Consider the following 18,332-nt stretch of genomic DNA (forward strand, 5'->3'; position numbering starts at 1 on the left):
TATTTTACTGCATGGAGTACATGCTATGTTGGATATAATATTCTAACAATATTCTGCTGCAGCATTACAGCCGAGTCCATTGAACAACCGCTAAAACTGGAGCCCATCGAACAACTGGGAAAAAAATGAAGTCATTGAAAAACCGCGAAAGGAAACTGGAATCCATTGAACAACCGCAAAAATTTGAGACCATTGAACAACTTCTAAAAAGGGGGTCGTTGAACAACCTCTAAAATTGGACTCCATTTGATAATAGCAAAAATTGAACCAATTAAACAACCGCGAAAACTAGAGTCTAATACAAATCGCAAAAAATGACCCCATTGAACAACCACAAAAAATAAATAAATAAATAAATAAATAAATACCTGAGTCTAGTGAACAACCATAATACAGTATTGTATTGTATACTTGAGTTAATATGAATAGCTGATTGACGCCCAAATGTCTTTTTATGTTTAAATTGATAGATCGGCTGTAATTGTTGTTGTGAATCTATTTTGTGTTCTAAACAGCGTGGAGCCGAAATAATCTTTTGTTCTACGATTTCTGCATCACCAGGACAATTGTGTATTCAAAAGGTATTTAAGTGTATATGACATTGACTGTATTGGGGGACAGCTGGATTAATGGTGGCTAGATGGAGATACAACTTGCTAAAGCCTGGCGTATCTAGATCATTGTGCCTTCTATCAATAATTGCTCTCTCGATGTCAAAAAAGATGTCTTACCGTTGATGTTACAAATAATAAGAAATGAATAATTCATAGGTCGTTGTTTAAAATATACACTCTTACACTTTTTGAAAGTTTTCTAATGTACAAACGATCGAATTAATTCCAGGATAGCGTAAGGACAGACTTTTATATAGTACAATAATTTGTATCACGTTTCTTTAAGCCTATTTATATTGTCCTTAGTTGTATTGTGTCCCTAACATCACTGACGAGTCTTAGAAGGACAGCTGTATGACGTCCATGTCATCAGTGACGAGTCCTAGAAGGACGAAACAGCTGTATGATGTCCCTAACATCACTGACGAGTCCTAGAAGGACGTCACAGCTGTATGATGTCCCTAACATCACTGACGAGTCCTTAAAGGACGAAACCGCTGTATGATGTCCCTAACATCACTGACGAGTCCTTAAAGGACGAAACCGCTGTATGATGTCCCTAACATCACTGACGAGTCCTTAAAGGACGAAACCGCTGTATGATGTCCCTAACATCACTGACGAGTCCTTAAAGGACGAAACCGCTGTATGATGTCCCTAACATCACTGACGAGTCCTTAAAGGACGAAACCGCTGTATGATGTCCCTAACATCACTGACGAGTCCTTAAAGGACGAAACCGCTGTATGATGTCCCTAACATCACTGACGAGTCCTTAAAGGACGAAACCGCTGTATGATGTCCCTAACATCACTGACGAGTCCTTAAAGGACGAAACCGCTGTATGATGTCTCTAACATCACTGACGAGTCCTAAAAGGACGAAACCGCTGTATGATATCCCTAACATCACTGACGAGTCCTAGAAAGATGAACCCGCTGTATAGTACAGTTTTGTATTCATTATTCGTTATATGTTACCTCAGTTATATAAAGTGCTATTCAGCTGGGTGGCCTTTGTTACAATCCATTGACAATAGTTCATATTTAAGAGTAAATACATTACATTGATCAGCTATATTTTAAGAAACAATTGACGCTCTGGTGTTTCATTAAGACAAACTGCAAATTACCAATATAAATAATTGATCACATGACTAGCGTTCCTGTATTACTTACTTTCTAATTAAAACAATTATGCAGGGAATGTTAATTGCTTTGTTCTAATTTATTGTGTACTCTTCAAAAGATAATTCCCTTTTATCTATTATTTTGCATCAAAGACCGGCATATGTTACATGTTTTATATAACCTCTAAATACAGGTAAAATATACCCATACCCCATCAATGGAATTCAAGTACGGCACAGACTCTCGTATCGATTGTAACATTGGTTTTCTTTGCTTTGTTTTCAACGTAAAAAGCTTGACAATAAGCTGTAGGATAAGCGTGCTGGTTTTAATTCCCTTCTCGTAACATTCCTATTTATAGATAGAAACATCTGCGAATACCTATGCTTAGGGGTTTGCATGACACAGGTGATTCGATATTCAAGGAAGTGTTCCTTATTTCCGCGATATATGCCCACCGACAATTTAAAACAATTACTACACAAGCTTAAGAAAATAAGAAAGACCCATTGTTGATGAAGCTTTCTGGTCGCCATTAGGGTTCCGATGGTCTCACTCTCGTGGTCTTTTTCAAGGATTTGTGTATAAATTCAAGATGGATAGATAGGAATAAAGTAAAAACTCTCATAACAGCAAAGTAAACGCAATAACAATCGACTTCTAATTGCATCTCTGAAAACTGCTGGGATTAAATTTTTGTCATGATTATCGTTTAAAATCAACTAACATCTGGTTTGAATATGGTGATAATTTATCGATGAAGGAAATGTCTTCCAGAATCTGTTGTTGTCTTAAATTTTGTTGTTGCCATACGCAATTGAACAAAATGTAAAATGAATTAGTTTCGGGAAGGATATTTTTTATCATTTTTCGAGATGACATGGTCTGTGAAAAAAAAGAAAGAAATTATTTCAAACTATTCTAGGCGTAAGTAAAGAACCATTTCATCTTAATGAACATGTATATAATATCCGTGTTAATAATAAACAGCGTGTTTATATAACCACTATCAGATGGAAATGAAATACAGGTACAAAGAACAAAGCATTAACGCGTTCTTTGAAAACGTGATCCGCCTGCACAAACAACTGCAACTGCCAATAACTATTTTCGAAACAATTACGTTGACGACGCGCACATGAAGGTGATCAACCCGCCAGCCTTTTGTATAATATTCAGAAGGTCGACAAGGAGAACTGTGTATTTTCGGTGTGTAGCATAAAGTAACCTGATGATGCTGGTAGTTATTCCGTACTGTGAAGTTATACAACATCGCGTAAATAGGTAATAAAACATTTAAATAGCCAGCATTCTCTCACGCGTTACTGCTTGAAAAGTGTTGGAACCTACATGTGTAAAACATTTTCGGTAAAATATTTTACTGGAATATATTTGGACGATATCATTGATATGTTAAGTGAAAACACGGTGTTTACATAAACAATAATTAGGTACCACTCAGTTGATATATGTACATGTATATGATGCATTGATGTCAGTCTCAAGATGTAATACACTTTCCTATTGTTCTGAGGTCTCCTCTGTTACTGTTGTTGTTGTTTTCTATTTGTATAAGTGTTTCTTTGGTTACCAGCCTTGCTTCATGTGTGTTGTCTCCTCAATTCCTGTTGTTGCCATTGCTATTGCTTTGATAACCTCTCGGTTTCTTATTTTAGCTTCCTACTGTTTCGATGCCATCCCTATTCCGTTGTTGTCTGTCATCTTACTTTTGACGTCTCTGCTGTTTCAGCTCCCTTCGTCATATTGCTGTCTATCCTTTGTCTTATTATCTCGCGGTTCCTGTTTTTATCTCCCCTTGATTTCAGTCTTCCCTCGTCATATTGCTGTCTATCCTTTGTCTTATTATCTCGCGGTTCCTGTTTTTATCTCCCCTTGATTTCAGTCTTCCCTCGTCCTATTGCTGTCTATCCTTTGTCTTGTTATACATGTATATCGGTTCCTGTTATTGTCTCCGTCTTGTTTCAGTCTCCCTCGTCCTATTGCTGTCTATCCTTTGTCTTGTTATATATCGGTTCCTGTTATTGTCACCGTCTTGTTTCAGTCTCCCCTCGTCCTATTGCTGTCTATCCTTTGTCCTATTTTCTCTTGATTCCTGTTATTGTATCCGTCTTGTTTCAGTCTCCCCTCGTCCTATTGCTGTCTATCCTTTGTCTTGCTATATATCGGTTCCTGTTATTGTCTCCGTCTTGTTTCAGTCTCCCCTCGTCCTATCCCTGTCTATCCTTTGTCTTGTTATATATCAGTTCCTGTTATTATCTCCCTCTTGTTTCAGTCTCCCCTCGTCCTATCCCTGTCTATCCTTTGTCTTGCTATTTATCGGTTCCTGTTATTGTCTCCGTCTTGTTTCAGTCTCCCCTCGTCCTATTGCTGTCTATCCTTTGTCCTATTATCTCTTGGTTCCTGTTATTGTCACCGTCTTGTTTCAGTCTCCCCTCGTCCTATTGCTGTCTATCCTTTGTCCTTTTATCTCTCGGTTCCTGTTATTGTCTCCGTCTTGTTTCAGTCTCCCCTCGTCCTATTGCTGTCTATCCTTTGTCTTGTTATATATCGGTTCCTGTTATTGTCTCCCCTCTTGTTTCAGTCTCCCCTCGTCCTATTGCTGTCTATCCTTTGTCTTGCTATTGATCGGTTCCTGTTATTGTCACCGTCTTGTTTCAGTCTCCCCTCGTCCTATCCCTGTCTATCCTTTGTCTTGCTATTGATCGGTTCCTGTTATTGTCACCGTCTTGTTTCGGTCTCCCCTCGTCCTATCCCTGTCTATCCTTTGTCTTGCTATTGATCGGTTCCTGTTATTGTCACCGTCTTGTTTCAGTCTCCCCTCGTCCTATCCCTGTCTATCCTTTGTCTTGTTATATATCGGTTCCTGTTATTGTCTCCCCTCGTCCTATCTCTGTCTATCCTTTGTCTTGTTATATATCGGTTCCTGTTATTGTCACCGTCTTGTTTCAGTCTCCCCTCGTCCTATCCCTGTCTATCCTTTGTCTTGTTATATATCGGTTCCTGTTATTGTCTCCCCTCGTCCTATCTCTGTCTATCCTTTGTCCTATTATCTCTTGGTTCCTGTTATTGTCACCGTCTTGTTTCAGTCTCCCTCGTCCTAGTGCTGTCTATCCTTTGTCCTATTATCTCTTGGTTCCTGTTATTGTCTCCCCTCTTGTTTCAGTCTCCCTCGTCCTATCCCTGTCTATCCTTTGTCTTGTTATATATCGGTTCCTGTTATTGTCTCCGTCTTGTTTCAGTATCCCCTCGTCCTATCTCTGTCTATCCTTTGTCTTGTTATATATCAGTTCCTGTTATTGTCTCCGTCTTGTTTCAGTCTCCCCTCGTCCTATCCCTGTCTATCCTTTGTCTTGCTATATATCGGTTCCTGTTATTGTCTCCGTCTTGTTTCAGTCTCCCTCGTCCTATCCCTGTCTATCCTTTGTCTTGCTATATATCGGTTCCTGTTATTGTCTCCGTCTTGTTTCAGTCTCCCTCGTCCTAGTGCTGTCTATCCTTTGTCCTATTATCTCTTGGTTCCTGTTATTGTCTCCCCTCTTGTTTCAGTCTCCCCTCGTCCTATTGCTGTCTATCCTTTGTCTTGTTATATATCAGTTCCTGTTATTGTCTCCGTCTTGTTTCAGTCTCCCCTCGTCCTATCCCTGTCTATCCTTTGTCTTGCTATATATCGGTTCCTGTTATTGTCTCCGTCTTGTTTCAGTCTCCCTCGTCCTATCCCTGTCTATCCTTTGTCTTGTTATATATCGGTTCCTGTTATTGTCTCCCCTCTTGTTTCAGTCTCCCCTCGTCCTATCCCTGTCTATCCTTTGTCCTATTATCTCTTGGTTCCTGTTATTGTCTCCCCTCTTGTTTCAGTCTCCCCTCGTCCCATCCCTGTCTATCCTTTGTCTTGCTATATATCGGTTCCTGTTATTGTCTCCGTCTTGTTTCAGTCTCCCCTCGTCCTATCCCTGTCTATCCTTTGTCTTGCTATATATCGGTTCCTGTTATTGTCTCCGTCTTGTTTCAGTCTCCCTCGTCCTATCCCTGTCTATCCTTTGTCCTATTATCTCTTGGTTCCTGTTATTGTCTCCCCTCTTGTTTCAGTCTCCCCTCGTCCTATTGCTGTCTATCCTTTGTCTTGTTATATATCGGTTCCTGTTATTGTCTCCGTCTTGTTTCAGTATCCCCTCGTCCTATCTCTGTCTATCCTTTGTCTTGTTATATATCAGTTCCTGTTATTGTCTCCGTCTTGTTTCAGTCTCCCCTCGTCCTATCCCTGTCTATCCTTTGTCTTGCTATATATCGGTTCCTGTTATTGTCTCCCCTCTTGTTTCAGTCTCCCTCGTCCTATCCCTGTCTATCCTTTGTCTTGTTATATATCGGTTCCTGTTATTGTCTCCGTCTTGTTTCAGTCTCCCTCGTCCTATCCCTGTCTATCCTTTGTCCTATTATCTCTTGGTTCCTGTTATTGTCTCCCCTCTTGTTTCAGTCTCCCCTCGTCCCATCCCTGTCTATCCTTTGTCTTGCTATATATCGGTTCCTGTTATTGTCTCCGTCTTGTTTCAGTCTCCCCTCGTCCTATCCCTGTCTATCCTTTGTCTTGCTATATATCGGTTCCTGTTATTGTCTCCGTCTTGTTTCAGTCTCCCTCGTCCTAGTGCTGTCTATCCGTTGCATTGTTATATATCAGTTCCTGTTATTGTCTCCGTCTTGTTTCAGTCTCCCCTCGTCCTATTGCTGTCTATCCTTTGTCTTGCTATATATCGGTTCCTGTTATTGTCTCCGTCTTGTTTCAGTCTCCCTCGTCCTAGTGCTGTCTATCCGTTGCATTGTTATATATCAGTTCCTGTTATTGTCTCCGTCTTGTTTCAGTCTCCCCTCGTCCTATTGCTGTCTATCCTTTGTCTTGTTATATATCGGTTTCTGTTATTGTCTCCCCTCTTGTTTCAGTCTCCTCTCGTCCTATCGCTCTCTTTCCTTTGTCTTATTTTCTTGCCATTCCTGTTATTGTCTCCCCTCTTGGTTCAGTCTCCCCTCGTCCTATTGACGTTGATTCTTTGTCTTGTTATCTATCGATTCCTGTTAAGACTGTTGTTTTCTCTCTTTTTGTTTATTTTTTTCCTTTGATGCGTCTATTCTATCTTGATATATATCTGTTCCTTTTGTTGACATTTCTTCCTGTCGTTTATTGTGGATTCATTTTGTTTTCATTGATTCTATCGCATATAATTCAGTAACATTCGAAGAGTTGCGGTTTTATCGCTCACTTATATGAGAACTGTGTAGTACAGGTCTCCGAAACTGTAATAAAAGTACGGGGATGTCACCATACACCAAATTATGGAAGCGCTCAAGTCAAAGTAAGCACTCCAGGAGATCAGATTAATGTTGCCCTCAGATGGAATTGGCACGAATTTTCAACCTGCGGTCCATATACGTCACAAGTATTTGATTAGAAAATAACATTTTATCGGTGGACTATAGTAGTCAACGTGTCCTTTCTTTCTTTCTTTCTTTCTTTCTTTCTTTCTTTCTTTCAGAACTGTAAGAATCAGGAACTTCTGTAGCTATAAAATATTGACAAAACCGACAGTTTGCTTCGCCAAATACCCCTAATATTGCTTTAAACCAAAATTATGAAACTAGCCATATCTTGCTTTTATTAGTTTTATATTCAACATCTCCACTTTCATTTTCAATAGTAACATCCTGCTTCTGTTAAGAACGATGTCCCATTATATTCGATATTTCAGGAATAAATTAACTTCATGACAAGTTTTCACTGATACGTAGCAAAATTTATTATTGAGGAAAGCAGGTTGATGATTTGTTTATAGGACGGCTTTCGGTGATGAAGGAGAAGACGCTTACTCTTTTCAAACACATGGTTTTATTGTCTTTGTACTTTTTCAGTAGTGTTCATGTAAATCAATATTTTATCTACGGCTTGAACTCGTTATGTCGATTTTGAGTAGAATGAGAGATAATGGAGTGATTATTAGTGATAAGTTACCGTATTGATATCGACTGTATTCTACATCTGGTAACAGCTGAATGTTTAATATAATACTTTTGCTGTTGTAGTGGTAATATAATTTATATTTACATAGTCACTGTTTTGATAAAAATAAAAATTAAGGCTCCTTCGTAAATAAATATAATTTATTCCTTTCCATCAGTATTTGTAAACATGGTCTCGTCGAGCTCTCCTAGAGTCTCCTTCATTCTGACTAAAGATTAGCTGTTGTTTAATTGAACATTTATATGTTGTTTCATTACGTCACTTCAATAATCCTTTACAGCCTTAAATGTTAAAACAAGATTAATATCTCACTTCTAGAAGTAGAAAACCATTTGATGCTATCAACACATCATCGCTTAGTGAAAGCTTCCTGCACCCAGAATGATTACAGGAATCCCAATGGGATGTTGGACATCTAATTGGCAACGTATTTGCTAAACTGACATATGCACGCAGGAAATCCGAACTCGCACGTGAGTCACATTCGGTGAATTCCGAGTCAGGAAAGACCACTTCCAGAGGCAAACACTTATATAGTAAAATTTGATGTCATCTACAGAGATCAAATTACTGTTAATTGCTTCTTCTGTTTTTATTAAGGATCCATGAAACATGCATTAGCCATTTGTTTTGGTATGTTGCAATATTCAAAATTCTAGTCCTAGCTTTCATTCCCTGCATGTCGTGAAATGAGAACAAAAAGACTCTGCTACCGACTGTATTGGCGTAAGAAGTAACTTGTGTAGTACCAGCTACAGAAGTGGGATTCGCTTTCATGTGGGCTGCATGGAGACACTAAAAGGACAAAAATAAATCTTGTGTACATCATTTCGAAACTGTATTTCTCTCTCTGTTCCAAACTAGTTTCCCCCTTCTAAAGCTTCGCATGATAGCACCTCGGCTTTTGGCCTTAGATGTGAGTGTCCATTTGGTAAGACAGGTTCTGTCTCCAGACCGTGACAAACCAGAGTCGATACAATTACATGTAATACATTTTTTACTTGCTTTGCTGCTTTTAAAATGCCGATGAAGACTGTCTATCCCGTTTTCAGTATTATGTGGTCGGATTTGGCGTCATACTACCCTGACCAGTTCCTTCGTGATAATACAAAGGAGTCCATCAATGGCCCCATTACTGTGGCTGTTGCGAGGTCAACACGATAGCGTCTTAACAGATTTCACGAGAATTATTATTAAATTTGTGTTGTTTTCCCTTTGCAATTTGTCATTCTTTGGATGAAGTATGCGTGCAAATTCTGAAACGGGATGACGTGTGTTCTGCCAGACCTATCAATCATTGTCTTTTTTCATTAAGATAAAGGATCACGGGATTATAATCAAATTCCATTGAAGCAAGATTAAATGCGATGCCGATTGAGCGCCATTTTGTAGATATATCAGATCCAATCTTGAAATCAATCATTTCACTGTGACTCGATAGTTATGTCCTATAGTTTTTGTGTTTCAGCTTTGTATCGTGACGTCTATGTAGCCAATTTTATAATATTCTTGTATTGAAATCTGAAGACTATATAATAATGTAGTTCTTTCATTAATTTCCACGAACGTCTTTGCGTCCTAATAATAAAGGCATTGAAAACGATCTGAGGCTCTGAAATGATGAAATTAGTTTTACATCTTTAGTCATACTGGATCCAGACTTATTAATTGTTAGTTTATTCATTCACATAAACCAGGGTTTGATTTCCTTATTCGAACGTGATTAAGTTTGGCGTCTCCGCTACTCCGAATTAATCCCACAGTAAATTCCCCCGTGCGCTTCCACCCGGGCCAACAGGGGTTGTTAACACAAGTTGATGATTGTTTTGTTTTGAAAATTAAAGACGTGTGCTTTAGTTGTGAAATTTACGCTTCCATAATTTGGTGTATGGTGACATCCCCGTACTTTTATTACAGTTTCGGAGACCTGTACTACACAGTTCTCATATAAGTGAGCGATAAAAGACAAGGGTTTTTTAAAGGATTATTTATCATATCTTTTGAAACAAACAGTGAAATGATATTGTTGTTGCCAATTAAGTATCAACAATCGGGGCAATGCTGTGTACCATGGCCATGTAATTTCCATTAGAGGATTCACAAAGAATATCAGGTGTTATATACCATTGCCTAAATGGTAACAGCCAGTATGTACGAACGAAAGCTCTATCTACGCGTTGATTAACCGACTAATTTTAAGATATAAGATATAAAAGGAATATATTTCTTCATACATGTTGGATATGATATCTCTTTGCAGAACCTTCAGAAATTCCAAGTTTCTGTTATAACAGGACGAAGAGAACACATGATGAATTCGGATGGGTAGCACCTGTGCATATTGTATGTTGTGTTTTACTGTAAGTAACACCAAAATCGTAACACCAAAATCAAGAAGACCAAATATTGACTGATGTCCAGTCTGGAAAAATATAACACCTTAACCACTGCGCCACGGCAACCTTCCAACCCTAAGGGTTCCGGTTCAATTGTGCCGAATAGTTACATACTGTAAACAAGCTAATTTTGGCGGTTTTCTTATTTTAGCGATTTTCCTATGGAAAACCTTCCGCTAAATTGTAGATTCTGTATATTGTTTTCTACGATAAGCACTTTGGCCAATTTTTGATCGCGCTAATTTTGAGTGATCCAAGATACATTTACTGTACGCTGAGGAAAGTTGGTATCCATGACGTGTGTGTAAATATAGGAAGAAATAACAAAGATTAGTGGAGGAGTTCACCTTCTGTCCACGTTATATTATGTAATTGGCAGTAACTTACAATATTTGGCTCGTGCCCTGACCAGGCGTCGTACCGGCGGCTTCTATTATATTATATATTTTTTATGTGACATTTAAGTTGTAGATTTCTTTCTCCAAATGAAGCAACTGGGATTGAGATTCAATGTATTAGAATATATCACCAACGAAAGGGTAATTCTGCCCTGCTGCATCGGAGCCTTAACGACTCGATTACACAATAGTGCCATACAAAGCCACACGGTAGAAAAATTAGGTGAACGTCAAATATGCCAACAGAGACATGAGAGTATAAAAGCTTCAGAAAAATAGCAAAAACGGAAACTGTACTCCAAGATTTTAAGATTTGTATTGGTTTGTTCAAATACCCCATAATATAAACACTATAAGCACAGACTATAGAAGGGTGTCCCTACGACTAGTCTGGTAGTCCACACATTCGTCACCGGAAAGTACTATTGCAGTCACGAATAAGTACATGTGGCACGAGGGTTTAGATATTACTGTCCACGGCACAGGTCCGTGTAATATATCATTTCCAGTAATATCGTAGATCCTTAGTAACTTATGTTCGTTATCATATCCCCTAGAACCTTTACCATTCAAACAAATGTCAATACGACATTACTAAGGCTTATGTAGACGTTAGTGACATTTAATCAAAGAATGAAGCCTTTGGTTAAGTTTTCTGATAATCGCAGCACACTGTACACACAATGTAAATATTATAAATATCCGCTAGACCTAAGAGATAAAAATAGAATCGACGATCTCTTAATACAATACAAATGTGTCAGTTGTTCTTATGATCAGTTACTTTACATTAGTACTTTATTGATTAAAATGGCATATGTAAGATTTTGTTTAAAAACGATATTATCGATTTCGAAGCCATGTTTAACGGTAAACCCGACTGCGAAGATAATGAGACATGTGCATTTGAACAATTAACTGATTTTGTGAGCTATTAAAACTGTAATTAATTATCAAATATGTCTTTACACTCCACTATACACACAACATAAAACAGTGAAGTTGAAGACATGATTTCGGTACAAAACTCCCCGCCTTTCCAAGATGTACAAGTTTTGTAGAAGGTAAGTGATAAAGCAAGGCCTGGTGCCGCATATCATCTTCAATACCGACATAGGAGATTTATATAGAAGGACATTCACCTCAATTTCATAATGTAACATCACGCCCGTCCAAGTTACGTGGCTATTATCTAAAACCTGATGATGCATGCTATGTACAAAATGCACTCTAAAACGAATTTGATGAAATACGTATAGTAAACCTTGATAAACGATGGGGCAGGAGATCCTACTCTTTTGTGTTTTTTGATCGCCTGTCATGATCACCTAAGGCCCCTAGCATCACGGACGAGTTCTAGAAGGACGAAAGTGCTGTATGATGTCCATGATATCACTTACTAGTCTTAGAAGGGCGCAACAGCTGTATGATGTCCCTGACGTCACTGACTAGTCCTAAAAGAGCGCAATAGATGTATGATGTCCTTATCATTACTGACGAGTCCTAGAAGGACGAAATGTCCTGATCATTACTGACGAGTCCTAGAAGGACGAAAATGTCCTTATCATCACTGACGAGTCCTAGGAGGACTAAAATGTCCTTATCACTACTGACGAGTCTTAGAAGGACGAAAATGTCCTTATCATTACTGACGAGTCCTAGAAGGACGAAAATGTCCTTATCATTACTGACGAGTCCTAGGAGGACTAAAATGTCCTTATCACTACTGACGAGTCTTGGAAGGACGAAAATGTCCTTATCATTACTGACGAGTCCTAGAAGGACGAAAATGTCCTTATCATTACTGACGAGTCCTAGAAGGACGAAAATGTCCTTATCATTACCGACGAGTCCTAGAAGGACGAAAATGTCCTTATCATTACCGACGAGTCCTAGAAGGACGAACATGTCCTTATCATTACTGACGAGTCCTAGAAGGACGAAACAGCTGCATGATACAATATTTTGGCTCTACTGTATCACAGACCAAGTTTAATTTGTTTTGAAAGGTGTTTATATCTTGTTTGTCTTTTGTGAAATCATTAAGGAATTAATGGAAAAGGAGTAGTCACTCAGGCAATCAGACATACACATCATTATCGCACCACAAGTCGGTAGGCCCTACAGGGATGCGTATGGTACTGCTAATACATGTAGGAACGTTACATGTGACTTCATTCAGCTTTCTACATGTAGCACTGGATACAGGGATCAACCGAGGTAAACAGTGGTTTGAAACCCGCTAACATATGTATATGTATAGAACATGTGAATGTATACGCTTGTGTATTTATAAGAAATCACCGTTTATGAGAATGAACTGTGCAGTTGTAGTCGTTTTAAAAGGTACTGTTTATTTACATTGTAAACTTTGAACAATCTGTGTAAGAAAACAGAATCTAACACAGGATTAAATTAATACTTAAATGTCTATATCAAAATAGGCCTATAGGTCTTGGAGAAGAATAAAAGCAGAATTTAATCTCAATTTCTCTGTTGCCCTGGAGTACCTTCGTATAATGCCTAACTGAGAAGTACGCCATTGGTCGGTAGCATTGCTGTAGGAAATAATCCGTGGGTGTGCTTCAAATGGTATTCATCAAAGCGGCCATGTCCAACACCTCTCCGGAGGCATAGCATCTTGGGACTACGGATGTAAATCATCACAAAGAGAAAACCACGGGTAGTAGATCATCGCACACTAACCACAAATTACGACAAACTGTCAGTCCCTGACGTCAGAAGAAATGTTACACTGTCCTAATATGTCATCAATACCTTCCTCCAATAACTCCCATATGGTCGTAGTTGTTCCAAAGGTGATGAGCTTGATTACTTGATAAGTAAAAATCTCATTTTTCATTTACTTCAAATCCTGTGTTTGTATATTCTTTAAAATCGGCAGGTAGGAAGAGACTGAAGATTGTTACAGGGATTCGTAGAATGTTTAAAGGTTAAATTGGCCAAAAATGATTTATCAGAATTTAAAAACTGTTGTTGAACTGCAATAAGTCTAGTCACTTTTAGTCTAGTCACTATTTGAATAACCGGTTCCTGGTGTATTATAAGGATTTTACAAAAGACAGGTAGTAAATCGTAGTCTATAACTTCTTTCATACTTCTGTACATTACTATCTAGTGGTAACACGGGTATTTGTCCAGTTCACCTGGAATTACATACGTGAAAACATACTCCGTTCTGCGTTACTTTATCGGGTCCGTACCAGTTGTACCGGTACGAATCTGCTCTGCTCATAATGGAACTCGCTGTACCAGCTGAACCGAACCGATTTTCAAGGGATAGTAGTGCATTTCAATACTAATTAGGCAAGTACAGTCAAAATGAATTAAAATGCATTCTGAAATTGTCTTTTTTTTTAAATCCTACGACTTTAAGTAACTGAAGTGTTGATATTAGGAGGCGACAGAAGAAATCCCAAAATAGATCAAAAGAGATGAACAATGTTGACGGAACGGACCAACAGCGTCATGCTTATTATGCTATTAATGACATTATAACGAATATTTGGATAGCAAAAGAATATCAAGGTCATTTGTATATTTTTAACCGTATCACTATTCAAATGAAAAGTGGTATGCATGTTACGGAAAGTGTCGGGAATTAAAGTCTATCCGCAGTGGCTACCACCCGCAATGTTAAATGATTACACACAAAAATAATTCAAATTCGAAAGAAAAGGCCCAACTTCATTATATATATCAATCGTTATTTATTGATGAAATAAAACAAGAATCTTTATTGATGTCACGATCCTCAACGTCCAACAAGGATCTAAGTATGATTTTTATTGATGTCAGGATTCTCAATGTCGAACGGTTATTCAAAAATAGTTTTTATTGATGTCAGGATACTCAATGTCTAACGGGGATTCAAAAACAGTTTATTGATGTCAAAAATAGTTTGTATTGAAGTCGGGATCCTAAATGTCTAACGGGGATTCAAAAATAGTTTAATGATATTACATTAATTATAAGGAAATGACGGTCTAGCATCATCGATATATCTTGGTTTGTAAATTTTGACGGCTGGTGCCAAATATGGACCTGTACTGTAGTACCACTCTGGTGTCCTGGTAATTGGTAATTATCGAATCTATTTACCCCACCGAAGCATTCTCGGATGGAATTAAAATTGAGTCAATGATATAAAAATGTCAAAGATAAATTGATCATTACGTCTCTTGTTTTCATTTAAGCTATAAAATGCACCACCTATTTTTTAACATTTGATTTCAGCGTAGATTGGTTTTGATGGACGTCTGAACACCAGAATTCGACTCAACTATAAAGCGCTGAGGCCATGCCGCTCAGTTCATTTGTACCTAAAGTATATGCACTGGATACATCAATAAACTAGGTAGAGAGAAACCCGTGTGTGCTCCCCCAGGATAACAAACGTTAGATTAATTACTGCGATGAAGAAACGAAAGTACACCGGTCCCTAGGACTACAAAATAGATTAGCAAGCACGCGCGAATGAAGCTTTGTTCAATCCCTAAGGTATTCTTGTCGTTTAGCCTAAATCATGTTTACAACGGAGGCTGTAAACGGGGGAATTTGTGATAATGTTACAGCAAACATGTATTTAAAAACATTTTAGCTTGCATTTGTTTAATTAACGGAAGACAACTGATATAATCTGTTTCGTTTCAATAATTGTCATCAATTGATTAACAGGATCGGACTCGGACTTTAATATCATTCATCTAAAAATTATGACATTCATTTGAAGTCCATAGCATGCTTTTGAAAATACATCTTTGAAACACAATACTCCAAGACAACCGACATTTCTGCAAATTCATTGATTGCAATGTAGTCTGACACCACCGTCCATTATTTCAATACAACCAGAGTAATAGTCTCGTAGGGATGTGGGTGTATTGTTTTTCTTTGTTTGTATTTTTCTATTATTATTACTGTTATGTTTGAACTTGCATTATTTTATTTATTTATGGGTACATGTGACAACAATGACATGACAGGAACTGAACAAATGACATATGAAATATTAGCCCAGTCAAAACAACTCTTTTTTGTTTGTTTATAGTAACATCTCAACAAAATAATACCGACATAATAACGAAATCATAATTAAAGCTTCTAAAAAATTCTAAAAATAAGACCAGGTGTCTGGAGAAAGTTCGTCGTGCTTCGTTGTCGGCGACACCCACCATACAAATCTATGTCAAATCGACAACACCCACAATACAAACCTAGATCAAATCGAAGACATCCATCAAACAAATCCATGTCAAATCGACAACACCCACAATACAAATCTGTCAAATCGAGGAAACCCAACATACGAACCTAGATCAAATCGAAGACATCAATCAAACAAATCTAGGTCAAATCGAGAACACCCACCATACAAATCAATGTCGTATCGAGGACACCCACCATACAAATCTAGATAAAATCGAGGACACTCCCCATTCAAATCTAGGTCAAATCGACAACACCTACCATACAAATCTAGGTCAAAGTCGGTTTAACTCGCAATCTGAAATGAGAGTTAGGGTGGTGACAACGGAGTAATTAGGAATAGCAACAAGCATGGAACAGCTGCGACTTCATATAATAAAATATCACCAAATGAGGTCATGATCATCGAGAGTTAAAGTAAAGCCAAACATGATATAAACTTCCTCATACACCTTTTTTGTCCCTCTAGGATTTGGTAATGATGCCAGGGACATTATACAGATGTTTCGTCCTTCTAGGACTCGTTAGTGATGTTAGGGAGAGCATGCAGCTGTTTCGTCCTTCTAGGACTCGTCAGTGATGTAAGGGACATCATACACATGATTTCTCCTTCTAGGAACCATCAGTGATGCTAGGGACATAACATAGCTGTTTCGTCCTTTTAGCACGTTAGTGATGCTAGACATCATACAGCTGTTTCGTCCTTCTAGGACACGTCATTGATGTTAAGAGCCTAACGTGATCACAGGCGGCGCCATAAAACTCAAAACATGTCAACAGAAATCTCCAAATTTTGGTGGGGAGGTTGAAAAAAAGACCTGAAATATCAACAAATCTAAAAATGATTAATATGTTGATTTCCAATGAACGACAAGTACATGGCTGTGATTTTGAAATATGTCCAAAAGGAAACGAGGAGCATCTTAACCACTGGAATAAGTCAGCAGATTTGTTTCGGTCTGATTCATCCATGTAGGAAACATGTCATGCATTGATAGCTGCATTACAGGTCTTTAAGAGACATGTTCTCAGGTCATAACGATTAACAAACACTGGGAAGCGGGTAATTCAGGGACGCTAACCACCATACATAATCAAACTAATGGGATTTCATCATCTACGTAGAGTTACGCGGATGCTGGCTGGATTGACGAGCACTGATGTGTTTTTTTCTATGGAACAGTCTGCGTGAAAGGTCCAATACACGTATATGCTTCATGTAAATATAACCAACCAATAAGTGTTTTATTTACAGATGCTTCAGACATTATTCTCTTGTTATGTTTAAAAAAACAAGAAGAAAAAAACCCCCAAAAAACCATCATGTTACATTTTCCTGTTTTAACATTGAGGATGGACCGAAGTCGACAAAACTGTCGTTTATTTTTCAATTAGATATAAATGGACTAAATACGTAGATAAAAAAAATCCTAATTCTCAACCAATCATGCGTAACTAAAATAAATTTTCACATGAATTTAGAGGAATCAATTAATGATGTCATGTTTATTTTTGCCAACCTATTATTATCTTCGCTAGCCAAGGCTTCTGATTACGTTACACTACACGAACCCTTGGCAGATATAGTCATGTGTAAACTGTCGCGCCCTAGAATCCCAGGGCATCCAATCAAATCGCGTTTAACATTCAGGCTTGGTTTCGTAGTAAACAAAAATTGCGGCGCCCAGTACAGAGCTACCTTGTCGACCATATCATGGCATTTCACCTAATAGAAAGACGTACAATATTTGGGGAAACATTCACAGTGTTTGATTAATTGATCACATATCTCATCAAAATGACACAAGCCTCCATATGTGTTTGTAAACATCATCGATGACGTACATTTGTACATCGGTAACGCTCGTTTTGATTGGTCGAAAATTCTATGCGTAAAGGGTGGTAATTTCAACTCTCTGGTAGAGGGCCAGAACTGACGACTATATCTGCCAAGGGTTCTTGGAGCGTAACGTAAACAGAAGCCTTTGCTATCGAAGATGACCAATTATATGCGCAAACAGTAAAAAAATTGTCTCACCTTTTTGGTACCAATTCAGAGTTAAACAGAAGAGCTTAACCTTAGTTCCGCGGTTGTTAGGGGCTAGCTGCTCCTAACCGCCGTTTTATGGAGCCTCCTCGATATTATCCTGATTTGGCTCCTCTCACTAGCCCCTTACCAATGCCAAACCATGCTCAGGCTGGCCCATGTCACAACTTCTGATTCCGTCAATGTGGAGGCTGTAGAAATTGAGGATACGGATATGGCAGAGGAGGATGTCGTTCCTCTCTCCAGGTTGCTCTGACATAGAGGCTGGTCTTTGCGGGTGATTTTACTCTCTTCGCTCTAACAGCGTTTAACAGTAACTTACAATTTATAGTTTTAAAGTTTAAAGAGTATTTGCAGAATTAATTATCATCACAAATGTAACAGGAAAGGAAAATGCAACGACCAGACCTGGACTCGAACCCTTGACGGACGCTCTAACCATTGAGCTACCTAGTCATTGGTGCTACGACCATGCACTGGACCCACGTCTAGT

This window comes from Pecten maximus, chromosome 16 (genome assembly GCF_902652985.1).
Source record: "Pecten maximus chromosome 16, xPecMax1.1, whole genome shotgun sequence".
Taxonomy (NCBI): domain Eukaryota; kingdom Metazoa; phylum Mollusca; class Bivalvia; order Pectinida; family Pectinidae; genus Pecten; species Pecten maximus.